The following is a 12,302-nucleotide window of genomic DNA, read 5'->3' on the forward strand; positions in this document are numbered from 1 at the left end:
GCGCACGCATGCATGTATATTTATTATAAAAAAATTGGCTGACACCATTGTGGAAGCTGAGAAGTTCCAAAATCTGCAGTTGGCAAGCTGGAGACCCAGGAGAGCTGATTGATAAGTTCTAGTCTGAAAGCTGGCAGGCTCAAGACCCAAGAAGAGCTGAGGTTTCAGTCTGAGTCTGAAGGGCAGAAAAAAACAATGTTCCAGCTAAGCATTCAGGTAGGAGGAATTCCCCCTTATCCATGGGGAAATTTTTTTTTACTCAGCTTTTTTGTTTAATTCAGGCCTTCACATGATTAGATGAGGCCTGTGACTTTTCCAGCTTCTTGAACTTAATTCCTGGCATTATTTGGCTCATGGATCATTCTTCCATCTTCAGAGCCATCAGGATAGCATCTTCAAATTCTCTCTGCTTTGTTATCACATTCTCTGCTCTTCTGTCTCTGTGTCAAATCTCCCTCTGTGTCCTTCTTATGAAGACACTTGTGATTATAGTTAGAGTCCACCTGATATCCAAGATAATGTTCTCATCTCAATATCCTTAATTCAATCACATCTGCAAATTTCATTTTGTCATATAAGGTAACAGTCAGAGGTTCCAGGGATTAGGACTTGGATATCTTTGGGGGGCCATTATTTAGCCTGCCACATAGTCTAACTTTGTTTTAGTTTTATCCTTGCTCTACCTTCCCATCCTCTGAAAATGATGATGTTGATATTGCTGCAGAAGAAATAGAAGGGAACGTGATTCACGTCTGATTTCACAGACTCTCCTGTTTCATTATCTTTCTCAATTTGGACAGTTACAATTGTTTTCTACTCTAGAATCTTTGGTCATGCTACAAATATTTATTGAGAGACTATTATAGTGCTAGAAATTTAGCAAAACAGACATGTACCCTATCTACCCTTATGGGGCATATAGGAGAGAAACATAATAAAATAATCATGCAAATGTAGGGCTATGAAAGATAACTGCAGACAACTTTGAGCATGTAGAGTAGGTGCTTTATATTCCAACATAATGTTTTGTATATAATGGGGGTGTTACAATACTGGGCAGATATTATGATATTTGTCCCCTTCCCCCCAGGGATGTGGCAAAAGTTCTTCATAATTGTGCTTAAACTTATCTGGGAGTAGGAAACTCACATTGGTATGTAGGAACAGGGATGTTACTGGTGAAAGAAATTCTTACAAGGGCCCTATCTAAACAGAAATCAAGCAGGGGGAACACAACTCCTCCAAACAAGGAAATATTTCCCCTGAGAAAATATTTTGATGGAACAAGTTATTGCATTTTCTTAGAAACTTGGAGCAGAGGCTGAGGTTGGTTTCTGTTGCTTAATATATGATGAATTTAAGTTTAAGGAATGGTCCATGCTGGGCCTAGGATTAGCATCAAAGTGAATTGGAATTTGTGCCTTAGGAGTAATGCTATCAGGGAGAGAAATGATACTTTTAAGCCATTTTTCTAGGATTGCCTCAAGAAATGAAAATGCTACTTTCATATATCATTGCTACACGTACCCAGTGAAAAAGAGGTTTGTTATTTATCTATCTCCTTCTAAAACCTGGGATAATGGTTTAAAAAGGATAGCTAGATCAAAGCAGACCTACACTGTTGCTATGCCTTACTGAGTAAAAATACTTTCACACTGCAGTAATTTCACACTGGGGGCGAGGAAGTAATCTGTTCTACTTTTTAAAATGAATGCTTTCCCACTAGTGCTCCGAAAGTGCTCATTTAGAGTATCTTTGACATAACACCTGTTGTGATTGGTGAAAATCCTTCAGATATTTGAAGGTAGTTATGTCCTTATTAAAACTTATCTTTTGCATTAAGCCTTATCTTTTAAATAACACTCATTTCAGCTAGCAGTTCTGCGTACCTACTGTGTACCAAGCTATAGGTTAAGGCCAAGTGTTGGCTCAGAAAGATAGTGTGATAATAAGGATATAATAGGAATTGTGGAGGCCCAACAGAGGGACGAACCACATACTCTTAAATGAATCAAAGAAGTCTTCACAGAGGAGATGATGCTGGGGCTGGGTTTTGAAGGATGAGTAGGAGTCTATGGGGGGAAATAGATGAAGGGCACTTTAGGTAACAAGAAGAGCATGGAGAGTAACACAGCACATGGTGTTCCAAACCATACATGGGGAAGAACAGGTTTTTTTCTCTTGAGGTCATTCTTCAAAGAGTAATGCCTTTTCAATGATTTATATGTTAGTGTGATGGTAATAAGGCTTTGATGAAGAGACATTAGGGAAATCAGAGAAAAAAGTAAAACTAGTAGGCATGTAGAGAAAAAGTAAAACTAGGAGGTGTGTTAGTTCTGTGTGACAAGAAGCAGATGTCAAGATGTGATTAGATATGCAAGAAATTTCATGGAGGAGGAAGCAGGAGGCAGAAGGAGCCTTCAGACCATGATGCAGGTCTTCCACTTGTGAAAGAGGGGAGAAAGAAGGCATATTGGGCAGGAAGAATGCCATACTGCAGCACAGTTCCAAGAAAATTTTGGCCAGGCCGATGGGAAGATGTCAAGCCAAAGTTGCCCTTAGATGAGTCCTGCCTCCTGTTGGAATGAGTCTGCCTCAGCATCCTCACCTGGTTTGGGCTGGGAGCAGCCAGAGATTGTGGCCTCACATAAAGGAAGTGGTGAATCTGAAGGAACAGCAGCAGGAGTTGCCATCATTATATCCCCTGCAGAAGGAGGTCTGAATGGCATACTTTCATGGCTGCAGAGGAAGGTAACTCCTACAAGCAGTGGTTCAGGTCTTACCTGTTTGGCCTGCACCTTGCCCTCCATACTCACTTCTTTGACAGTAGGACTGATTTACAGTTCCAATCATATCCAGAGGAAGTGCAAAGAATTAGGTATGTTTGGAATGTAGAGTACAGAGTGGAGCAGAAGTGAGGTTGGTCATGAAAAAAAGGTTCAGATAGTGGAGGGCATCAGAGTTTATGCTAGGGAGTTTGGACTTGATCTTAGACAGTGGGGTTTAAAGCAGAAGAACAAAGTTATATGTGACTTTCGAGAAAATTACTTTGCTTATAGTGAGGAAGGTGGATTGAAGTGATGCAATACTGAAACAAAGACCACTTAGGAGGCTTTTGCAATTGTCCAAATAATGGATACTGAAAGCCAAATAAGTCAGGGTGAATGGAGAGAAAATAATGGACTTGTCATAGAAATTGATACAATTGAGGCTAGGCGTGGTGGCTCACACCTGTAATTCTAGCACTTTGGGAGGCTGAGGTGGGAGGACTGCTTGAGGCCAAGAGTTCAAACCAACCTGGCCAAAGTAGCAAGACCCTGTCTCTAAAAGAAAAAAAAAACAATAGGAGTGAAAGATCAATAGTCAATAGTGGGATGGGTGGTGGTATAGGGTGATATCTAGGTTTCTAACCTGGAGGGGAGGGATGATAGATAGTGTCAATAATGAATATGGTACAGCACATATTGGAAGAGAAACACATGGAGTAAGGGGTGAATAGTAAGTTAAATTTTGGACATATTGAATTACATGTCCCGTGCTTCCTTAAATGATTTCTAGACCCTTTGTGATACTGGTTGTTCTCCTCTGGAGACACTTCAGTGCACATCTCAAATGTGTTGTGGATCACAGTAAATCCAGTCCTGGGTGTGATCAAAGCTCAGGAGAATGACAGCTACATTTCTTTTAACTTAGCCTAAGCCTGCATTAGCCCTTTGGCAGCAGGCTCATGCTGTGGGCTTATTTTGAGCTTGCCATCCACTCAAGCCCTGAGGTCTTTTTCACATGAGCTGTTTTTAAGGCAATTCTTTACTCTGTATATTTCCAGTTGATTTTTTTAAAATCTTAGGTGTAATACTTTTCATTTGCTCCATTAAATTTTATCTTGTGAGTTTGGATACATTATTACAGCCTATCAAAAATTATTCTAAAATGTTGATTCTCTTAGTCTTTTTCTTTGTGATACCTTTAAACTTTGTGATATCTTTGTCTTTGAAAAATATATTTTATGATGGTCACTGATAGAAACAGAACAGGACTACTTGAGAGCATCATATCACTCAAGCCCTTCTTATTTGACAGACATCTACCAGGTACCTCTTTTGGGGAACATTTTTTTCAACTAACAAAATTTATTCATCATGATTTTAAGAATATTAAGACAGACATTTCCAATGTGTTGTTGAATTCAGATGGCCTGTGTCTCTAGAATTTCCCTGATCTGTCATTTTAGTGACCTTATCAGAAGGCATGATTTGTCCATAAGGAGCCTGGGCTGGTCCTCACTACTTGTCACTTTCTTTTCTGAGTTCATAAACTCTGTTTAGACATGACTTGCTGTGGTTTGATGTCAGACTCATGAGGATATCATTTTCATAATCTTCTTTTATCTGTTTTTGAAAATAAGAACCTTGACCTTTTCAAGTCTGTTGACCCTAATCCCAGTCTTATGCACTTTTCCCTGCAGAGGTAAGTGCCAGTGTCTTAGCTATTGTATCTGTAGGTTCATTTGCAACTCAGCATAATATAGTAATGGAAGGTTGATTAACCTTCCTGGGCAGAAATCCTTGCTGTGAAACTTCTAGCAGCTGATAGTTACCCCTCTGAACTCCTAATCCTTACCTGTGAAATGTGGCTAATAATAATGCCTATCAAATATGTTGTGAAGATTTAGTGAGTTAATCTGGGCAAAGGATTTAGAATAGTGCCTTTCATGTAGTGGAGACCCAGTAGATTTAACTATGTTATTGCTCTAGAATGTTATTTGGGTGGGCCTGATGTCCTGCTTTCTTAACTATTTCCTCAATCTGTCGTCTCTCCAATTCCCTATTAAGCATGATTATTCTCTTCTTTAGAGTTTGAAGACTGTTCTTTTGATAAAGAAGATAGAGGTTTTTTGTTTTTTTTTTTTTTTTCAGTTGCGAGATTTAATAGAGTGAAGACAGAGCTCCCATACAAAGGGAGGGGACCCAAAGAGGGTAGCCATTGCTGGCTGGAATGCCTGGGTTTATATCCGATCATTGTCCCTCCTGCTGTGCTCTCAGGCAATAGATGGTTGGCTATTTCTTTACCTCCTGTTTTTGCCTAATTAGCATTTTAGTGAGGTCTCTTTACTATCTGATTGGTTGAGTGTGAGCTAAGTTGCAAGCCCCCTGTTTAAAGGTGGAAGCGGTCACCTTCCCAGCTAGGCTTAGGGATTCTTAGTTGGCCTAAGGAATCCAGCTAGCCCTGTCTCTCAGTCCTCCCTCTCAACAGGAAAACCCAAGTGCTATTGGGGAGGTTGGCTGACGACCGTTCTAACTGCTTCCTGCTGAATTGGAGCATAGTAGGGGTTGTGCAGTTGTGATTTCCTCAGGAGGCATGCCTTTGATGTCATTAACATCGGAGCATGGGCTAGCAGGCCAGTCCAGGGGTCCGTGGTAGATCTTGATCATGGACCGCATCAGGGGGTCCATTTGAAGAATCATTTGTAGTTTTACAGCTTTGATTCTGGAAGAGACAAACTTAACAAGGAGGTTAAAGATACAGGGTCCAAAGAGGAATAGCAATATTATAGCTGCTAGAGGTCCTAAGAAGGGGAGAATCCAGGGCATCCATTGTCTAAGGAGGCCCCAGGGTCCAGTGTTTTGAAACTCCTCTGCTCTATGTTGTATTCGATCTCGAATTTCTTTAACTTTATTGGTGATGATTCCGGATTGATTAACATAATAACAGCATTCTTCCCCTAAAAATAAACAGGTTCCCCCTCTTTCAGCGGTTAGCAAGTCTAAAACTCTTCGATTTTGAAGGACTACTGCAGCTAGGGAGTTAAGTTGATCTTGCAAGGTGACTAGGGTGTTGGTGACCTGTTCCATGTCACCATTTAGTTCTTGAGATAGTTTGTAGTAGAACCAAGTAGAGGTTGTGGTACTGCCAATGCCAGTACCTAGTCCACCTAGCGCTCCTGCTCTGATAACAAAAGGAAGAATGGGTACTCTTTTGTTGCGGGGCTTTGGTACGACATGGTTGTATAAATCTTGTTCAGTGTAGATGGTCATGGGGGCACTAAGAATGAGAGAAAGCACATGGATTCTGAAGAGCCATTCAAACAACGATAGGCTGAGGTACTACAGACAAAAAAATATTTCTGAGGGTAGGCAGACTATTCGTGTGGGAGGAGTTACCCACCTGATGCATTGGGAGTTGGTTGTGTCTATAGTATTGCTAAATTTTACACAGGTGAGGTTTGAGGTATGGGTTGTTTCCAATCTGGAAACAAGAGGTCCTACTAAAATGGAAGTGGTATTTCTGTGCTGAAGTTGTTCCATTGTTCAGGTACAGGGATTGAAATGTATGGCCTGACGTGCGGGGGGAGGCATATCCAACAGTTAGTAGGGTTTTGGGCTGAGGCCGAGACCTCATGGAGCCCAGTGAGGGTGGTATTAAATAGGCTTACCAGGCGAGTATGGGTATAGAGGGTTTCATGTAGTTTTGAGAGATCTAGTCCTTTGTAGGGGCTGGGGTGCTATGTACCTGGGTCAGTTCAGAGATTACTTCCTTTACGTGTTTTTCTCTTGCCTGATCTTGAACTCCACCCCCATCAGACATAACAGTATGGGTGAAGTAAGTCCAACAGACAGTGGTTCCCAGTCCTCCAGAACAACTAGGATTAATCATTTTCCCTGTCCAATAATGAGTATTTGCATGCATGCAAAGAGTGGCAGAGTTATAGCAGTTGCAGGACATATGGGTGTGGGCAGTGAAGGTGGGGGTTCCCTTAGATAAACTCCTATACGATGGGGCAACAATATTTCCGGAAGCCGCATTCTCCATAGAAACTCTTGGTAAGTGGAGCTACTGGCTGTACAGTGGCATGGAGGTGGTGCAGTGAGAGTGAAAGTGGGTAAGAGGACAGTAAAGAGAAAAATATGATAAGGGAGAGCCATGGGGATTTATGATTTTAGTTACTTTCCTCATGGTTGTCTGACAGCCACAAGTCTCCTTTAGCAGTGAGTATGCCATTCACATCATGAGATGTCCACACAGTAAGATCTCTTCCCTGTATTATTTTAACTGCTTTAGATACTAAGACTGCTACTGCCACCACTACCTGTAAACAATGAGGCCAACCCTTTGTCATTACATCAATTTCCTTACTCAGGTATGCCATGGGTTGCAAGCTCATGCTTCGGACCTGTGTAAGGACTCCTAGAGCTATTCCTGTTTTTTCTGTGACATATAAAGAAAAAAGTCTTGCCTTGTTGGTAAGCTTAACACCGGGGCTTGGTTTAGGGCCTTCTTTAGGGCCTGGAAAGCTGCTTCTGCTTCAGGTGTCCATCTTACTAAATGGGTATTGGCTTTTTGAGTTTCCTTAATTAGTATATATAATGGTCTGGCTATTTCGCCGTACCTGGGAATCCATATTCGGCAGAAACCTGTTATGCCAAGGAACCCTCTTAGTTGATTTAGGGTTTTGGGATGAGGATAAGCCAGTATAGGCTGGATACATTCCTCACTGAGGGCCCTGGTGCCTTTGGATAATTTTAGCCCTAAGCATTTAACCTGCTGTGAGCAGAGCTAAGCCTTTGGTTTGGAAACCTTGTAGCCACAGGTAGAGAGGAAATTTAAGAATGCTTGGGTGGCTTGATGGCACAAGGTTTCTGAACGGGTGGCTAAAAGTAAATCATCCACATACTGAAGGACAAGAGTGTTCAGGTATGAGAATTGGCTTAAGTCTTGGGCTAATGCCTGGCCAAACAGATGGGGGCCATCCCTGAACCCTTGGGGTAAAACAGTCCAGATGAGTTGAGATGTTGTGTTTTAACTGTGGAGTTAAATCAGTTGAAGGTGGGTAAATTTTATTCAAATAACTTGGTCTTCTTTTGGCTTCTATGGCACAGAATAATTTATCAATCTATTTTCTTTCATTAGAATGGCCTAGAACTTGAATATGTTTGGGAATTAAACTAATTCCTTTTGTTTTTTGTCTCTTCTAAACTTGGCTTGTCTGCAAATGGAAGGCATCACTCCTCTGGGAGACATTACCTGGTGGTGAGGAGCATTGTTAAATATTTGGGAGTGTCAGGTCCCACATCTATAAAATGAGGACACTGGCAGATGATCTCTAGGGTCCCTTCCAGTAGGAACATTTTAGTATGCAGTGATTCTGCAGATGGGTTGGCATTCCACTCTAGGTCTAGATGTGGGAAAAGTTTAGCCACAAGGGTGCTAATTCTAGATTTCCCAGAAGAAAAATATCAAGGCTTGAGGGGCAGGAAGTTCCATCAGAGGGCCTAGGACACTTCTCATATTAAGGAGTGCTTACAAATTTGCTCTCATCCCTCAGCATCTATGCTAAGTATAGTGTCAGGAATCCTGTGATTTCTTCTTAAAACTGAGCTGAAACAATTCACTGATTCCACAGAAGAAACATTCTCAGTATTGAAAAACCATTTCTGCATCCCAGATCTCTGTAAACCATCCACTTTAATCAAGATTCCTTCCATTCTGTGAATAAACAAATAGCTTTGTCCACATATCAGAGAGTCAAGGTTCCTATGCACAGTCTTGTGGAAGGGATAAGCTTGCCAAAGAAAAACCTGAACTGGAGAGTAGTTATAGCAGAAAAAGCATGTTTGATTCAGGACCATTGTAATAGGAGAAAAGAGGCCTCAGTATAGAACTGGGCCCAATTCCAAATATGGAGTGTGCAAGTCAGGATGCATAGCCAAGGAGCAGGGTGGATGTCAGTGGATGGAAAATTACTAAGAGAAAGCCTCGAGGATTCTGGCTAAATGTATGTGACAGGATTCTTGCTGAAGGCAGGCTAGGGTCATCAGATGCCAAGTGGGGAGGATGAAGAATTTGCTCAGGTGTTGTGGCTAATCATATATAGAAAGTGGAAATTTTCTCTAAACGGATTTAGCAAGATTCTTGCTAAAACCAGGCTCTTGAGAATGTGTCCAAGGATGGGGCCTAGTCAAAAAAGGCAGCTCAAAAGAGCCTGCCTAGAATTTAGTCAAGGGGAGCATCTTGTCAGGCTCTGGAAGACTCCTTTGTCTCAAGGTAGTTCTTGGGAGTTTTCCTGTTTCCATTCCTTTTCATTGCATTCCACATAGGGCTTACAGAATCTGACCATGGAGGTGAGCTGGCTAAGGGAGTTTCTTTAATTGATGTAGCATTTGTGAGACGAGATGAAAATGATTTTTCTGGATGAGGGGGAGGCATTTTCTCCTACCTCCTTTTCCCCGGATGACCTTCTGTTGCTGCTTTGAACAAACCCTCCGGAGAAATCCTTGGAAAAATGAGACTATTAAGTCTAAACTTAACTACAAAGATTCAAGGCACCACAAGAGACATTAGAGGAAACCTTACTGAGACTGTTAACGTTTCATGTTTCCTTTTTTCACTTGGAGACTTGATTTAAAGGAAGAAATCCGATACCTCTTTCTTCTGGAGAAACAAAGATGTGGTCTTTTTCCTTTTGTCTCTTCCTGAGATGTATTCAAGAGGCTCATGAGAGGCTGAATGTAACCAGCGCACCAACAATTTGTTCAGCTAAATGGGCAGTTCGATTTTCTTATCTGCACACTCTACTGAGTGGGACCCCTTGCCCTAAACCCCCAGCTAGGTGTGTTATTGATGCTCATTCAGAACCCAGACAGCAGCTCCTTCTGATGCTGCTTTTTGTAGCGGAAATCATAAAACCCTTTGAAATGTATGTTGCAGCCAAACCTCTCTGCTTAGGGGAATCCTGCAGATACCTTTTTATTCTTTCTCTTTCGTTCTCCAGAGGATATCATCACGGCAGTCTGAGTTCAAAGTGGGTTTTTGTCATTTCTGTGCTTGGATGGGAGCCAGCGATTGCCTGCGAGACCTCTGAACTACAAAGGTTTACCCAGCTGGTGAAATTTATTCCTAGGGAATTTGAAAATGATCTCTCATTTCACAGCAACTGAAGACAATGTTTAAAAAATTTTTAAAAATATAATCTCTGCCATTTCTGGTTTTAATTCAAATGGAAAGGGGATTTCTCTCTGAGGGATTTCATTAGAAAGAGAAGGAATAGCTCCTCCTTCCAATCCTCACCCTGTTAATTTCCAGTTCCGTAAAATTCAGAGAACTCTGGCTTGTTGTGTCTTTGTTTCTGGGTCTCAGAATCTTGGTGGTAAAAGACAGGCTGGTTTACTGTTGAACAGAACGGGAGGGTTAGGGAGCTTGAGAGGCACATCCCTTAGTTCTCAAGCAAAGCCTTCTGAAGAGTGACTGACTGCTTCTCACTTAGTTTTTATTTATAAGTCTAAATGGATGAATGCGTGGAGTGAACCTTTCCATTTGTTCTAAGAATTGATCCATAAAGCACAACTAACTAGCTCACTTTTTTTCTGACTTGTCTGCCTGGAAAGTGCTGATCTAAGTCTGCTCTTCTTATTTTCCTTAACCCATAAAAAATGTCAAATGAAATGGATACATAGCTATGATTTCATTTCCATTATGCATTCATTACTGTTGAGATATGGTGGAAACTTGGGGCTAATTTATTTTAGAGTCTGTTGCAGATCGTATCTCACCCTCTGCTCCCCACCTCATAGTAATCTCAGTGGATCTCTGTGTAGTACACGTCAGTGGGCTGTGTACTCCAGCGACCCGGAGGAAATCACATACATAGATGTCATTGTGGATAGTTTGATAAAGATGTCTAAATGGCAAATATCTAGGCAAAAAAAAAAAAAAAAACAAAAAAACAAACAGACAAAAAAAAAAAACAAGAGCAAGCCAAATAAAGGAAAACAAAACAAAACAAAACAAAACAAAAAAAAAACAAAAACAACACAGTCCAGAAAGCCATAAACTATTAATATACATTGTACTTAGGCAAAAGATTGTGTTCTAGTTTTAGATTTACTCTGGCCTTTTTTAGCCCTACTTCTGCTTCCTTTACCAAAGTTATTTACTTTACCAAAGCTATTCTCAGACTTTCGGATAACCTGGTCATTGGATTTTATAGACTATTCCCCAATATGGTTTCCAAGGAATGTCTTTAAATAGAAGACAGGTGTTATGTAGTTGACACATATGGAGCTGGGCTGTATTAGGCAGCAGCTTTGTGTGACCCTAAGCCTGGTGTACCCATCAGGACTGAAAGGGGCCGGGCGGAGACCAAACTACACTGGTCGCGGTCAAGAGATCTTTATTGGAGGTATCAAGCGGCACCACGCAAGGAGAAGGAAGAGAAGAGAGAGAGAGCTGCTGGTGTGCTGGGTTTTATATCCCTTGGGCCTACGTGGATTGGGCTAGGGGTGGGCCCAAGGGAAGGCGGGAGATGCTTCTTTCTGATTGGCCCTCCTTTGGTGGGTTCAGACAGTGCCCGGTCAAGGAGGGGAGAAGAACCCGGAACCGGCCCCATCTTAAGGTATGGCGCCATTTTAACGTACCCCATGTTACCTAACAAGGACAGTGACTCCAAAGGTGGAAACTCTCAGAAGATTCAGATGGTCCTCAATAAACTCTGGACCTCAGAGAGACACCAGCTTTATTGAAAAGTTAATGTAAATTCATTTTTATGTATTAAAGAAATATACGATATGATTTGGATATTTGTTCCCTACAAATTTCATGTTGAAATATGATCCCCAGTGTTGGAGGTGGGGCTACGGGGAGGTGTTTGGGTCATGCGGACAGATCCCTCAGGAAGGGCTTGGTGCATTCCCTGTAGTAATAACTGAGTTCTTGCTTTATTAGTTCACACAAGAGCTGGTTGTTTCAAGAGAGCCTGGAACCTCCTCTCCCCTTCTCTCTTGCTCCCTCTCTTACCGTATGACACACTTGCTTCTCCTTCACCTTTCACCATGAGTGGACACTTCCTGAGACCTCATGAGAAGCAGATGCTGGAACTATGCTGTCTGTACAGCCTGCAGAACAGTGAGCTGGAGAAGCCTCTTTTCTTTATAAATTTCCCAGTCTCAGGTATTCCTGTATAGAAATGCAAAATGGATGAATACAATATATATACATGTGTATTTATGTAAATACAATATATATATGTATTTTAAATGTACATTTAATCTCCCCATACAGCAAATTTAAATCCTAATATATGAGTATGATTTAAAGCCATTGGTTTTCATACCATGTACCACCATGTCCAACTGAGTGGCTTTACGGGCTGAGGGAGACCTGAAAAGGTGGATTTCATGGCTGTTTTCCATAGTAGATTAGATCCTCTTTTGTCTGTTTATACTGGGCCTGTAAATGAGGTTTGGTTGGAAGAGTTCTTTAGCTCAAAATTTAAAAACCACTGATGTAAAAGGTCATTCTGGCATGAA

General features: G+C 41.4%; 1 pseudogene; it reads right to left on the reverse strand.

The window, feature by feature from the left end:
* Nucleotides 1-5,294: 5,294 nt before the first annotated feature.
* LOC131382387 (syncytin-1-like) lies at nucleotides 5,295-6,923 on the reverse strand (annotated as a pseudogene).
* Between the last annotated feature and the right edge of the window lie 5,379 nt (nucleotides 6,924-12,302).

Source organism: Hylobates moloch, unplaced genomic scaffold (assembly GCF_009828535.3).
Source record: "Hylobates moloch isolate HMO894 unplaced genomic scaffold, HMol_V3 SCAFFOLD_23, whole genome shotgun sequence".
NCBI lineage: Eukaryota > Metazoa > Chordata > Mammalia > Primates > Hylobatidae > Hylobates > Hylobates moloch.